Source organism: Panthera uncia (assembly GCF_023721935.1).
Source record: "Panthera uncia isolate 11264 chromosome A3 unlocalized genomic scaffold, Puncia_PCG_1.0 HiC_scaffold_11, whole genome shotgun sequence".
Taxonomy (NCBI): domain Eukaryota; kingdom Metazoa; phylum Chordata; class Mammalia; order Carnivora; family Felidae; genus Panthera; species Panthera uncia.
Window position 1 is genome coordinate 37367000 of NW_026057578.1, and position 2680 is coordinate 37369679.

The 2680-nt window shown below is 36.4% G+C and overlaps 1 long non-coding RNA gene across 2 annotated transcripts in view; it reads left to right on the forward strand.

Annotated features, from left to right (window-relative positions):
* LOC125936821 (uncharacterized) overlaps positions 1-2680 on the forward strand; it is a 315020-nt gene that overhangs the window by 302200 nt on the left and 10140 nt on the right. Inside the window, exon 5 of one of the 2 annotated variants that reach the window (XR_007462138.1) lies at positions 1529-1588. The exons of the other annotated variant lie outside the window; for it this stretch is intronic. This is a non-coding gene — a long non-coding RNA (uncharacterized LOC125936821). The remainder of the gene's footprint in view (positions 1-1528; positions 1589-2680) is intronic. 2 annotated transcript variants of the gene reach the window in all.

The following is a 2680-nucleotide window of genomic DNA, read 5'->3' on the forward strand; positions in this document are numbered from 1 at the left end:
TCCCTCCCTTCCTCCCTCCTTCCTTCTCTCCCTCCTCACTTCCTTCTTTCCTGTTTGTTCCTTCTTTAGTACCCTACAACTCTCTGTTAAGTATTTGAGATCATGAATATACAATCTAGTTAGAGAAACACGTGAAATGATTAGAGAACAATAGAAAACATACCAAGGTGGTAATAATTTAACCAATATAACTAAGGAAAAAGAAAGGGAAAGGGCCTGGCTGTCTGGGCAGCAGTAATCAGATTTCACACACCCTCTAGGATGGGAAGTGAACCTGGAAGATTAGAGAAGTTGGCCAGACAGGAAGGAGAAGGGAGAGTAAGGCAGAGCAAAGGCACATTGGGTAGAGTCACAGGAGTAGGAAAGAAGAGGTGAGGATAGAAAGGGAGACAAGAGTCACAGAACCCTTCTGTCCAGCTGTCCCCTTGCCTGTCCTTACATTTATTGAGTCAGTCAGTCTGTATACTAGCCAGTGACCGTTCAGTGAAGTTTCATGATCTCTAGGTCATCTACATGAGTGAAAGATTATTCTTACTTATTTTTTCTGCATTCTTCATAATTTTATCCCCAGTTTTCTTGCAAACACCTACATGCAAAGCACATTTCCATGGTTGGCACAAATGTAGTCACAAATTCACACAGAATCATGTGTTTACCTCTGTCACCCCAGAAAAAGCAGGAAGTTCATGAACAATGCACCAGCTCAACTAGACACAATTACCAGGTCAAAAAGAGGGGAAAAAAGTTACATTTTTAATAATAATAGTCACAAAAAAAGAGGAAGGAGAGAAATGCATTTTTAATGTAATATAGCTGTCTCTAAACTATTGAAATCAAGGTCTAATATGACCTTGAAGTCTTGTCAACACTTCTTTTTCATCTGCTCAGCTTTTCTAGCTCTGGCTGCTTGAGAATCTTTCTGGAACAAAGCTTTTATGTTTCATTCTGGGGCTGGAGTACCTGACTCTGTCATCATTTTACAAAGAAGTATACTATATATTCAGATTCTAAGTGTAGAAGATTGTGCTCTCACACTGTGATCAAGAATCTTAAATGACATCTTGGGGCGTATGGCTGGCTCAGTTGGAGGAGCGTGCAACTCTTGATCTCAGGGTCATGAGTCGAGCCCCACGCTGGGGGTAGAGATTACTGAAATAAAACTTAAAAAAAAAAAACAAGAATCTTCAATGACATCTCAAGTTAAACTGAAGTTTCATCTAAGTTTCTCTATTGATAAGTTAACAAACACCAAGCAAACATTTTTAGGCCTACACCTAGATATAATCTTACTTTTAACTTTATCTACAATAGCGTGTACTTTATTTTATTTTTATTTTTTTTCAAAAAGAAATCATTCATTTTGTATCCCTTTATAGGTACTTATTGACTTGTAGCATGGGTGACAATGGGTGAGAATGGAAATCCCATTCAGAGCCACCGAGGAGAGTATTTGCTTAGGCTTACTAACTTGCTAAGTCCTTCCTATCTGCCAGCCTGATAGTGACCATTGTTCATATCTTCATCCTAGCAAAATTGCAAATTACTGCTTGGAAGAGACCTTCAGGAAGGTACATTAAATATTAAATCTGTAAGTACCAACCTACTTACTTGTGTACTTGATTTAATTTTGCCTCCTTCTTTTGCTCAGTGTGGTGATTAAGAGCATGGGCCCTGGAACCCGATTTTTCCTATGTGAATCCATGACACCAATTACCAAATATGATGGCTTGAGCAAGTTCTTTAAATTCTCTTTACCTCCATTTTCCTTACATAAAGCACTGATAATAATAATGTTTACACTGTAGTATTGTTATTTGGAATAAACAGGATAATAAAGGTAAAGACAAACAGAAGTACTTGGCTTATAATAAGCACTCAATAAATGCTAGTCTATTCTTTTTCTAGTCATTAATTACCCCCATTCCACCTCACCCTTGGGTTGAACATCATTTACATGATTTTCTAATGACTGTTTCCAAAGCATGTTATCATGCAAAATAGATCAAATGAGCTCTATTTAATGATTTAATTAATTAATCATTTAGGCTGTATTTAAATTAAGTCCTAGACATTTTTATCTAAGATATATTAATTTGCCTGGCCTATTTCCTAGGCTCTTGTGAATAAAGGATGCTTGAATGAAATACACCCTTTATTCTTATCCCAAATTATCCTGATGAGAGGCTCTTTGAAATGGCATCCTCTCAGGAAATTCAAATAATTCTGAAAACAAACAAACAAGCAAAACCCAGGCCCTTTGGCTGCATTCTACATGATAATTAAATGGAGCTTGAGTAATCTTATATTGATTTAGGAGGTGTTGGCACCTTTTGACTTCTTCAATGTCCATCTCAGGTTCTTGTTCAAACCAAACTGTGGTTTTTAAACTCTGGGGAATCCAATCAAAATGAGTGAAAGTAGAAGAGAAGCAACAGATTATTATGCTTTGTGGGTTGTGGATGCGGATTTTCTTTCCCTTTTTTTTTTCTTTTTGGTAATGAATTCAAAACATTTATGATTTGCCAAGATTATGTTTTTTGGAACTGGAGAAGTAACACAATGTAACAGAAATAATATTCCAATCCACTGACTTTCCTCCATGATGGCATTTTGGAAAGCAAAAGGAGGGACTTCTTTCTGATTCATTCCTTTTTTTTTTTTTTTTTTTTTTTTTTTTTTT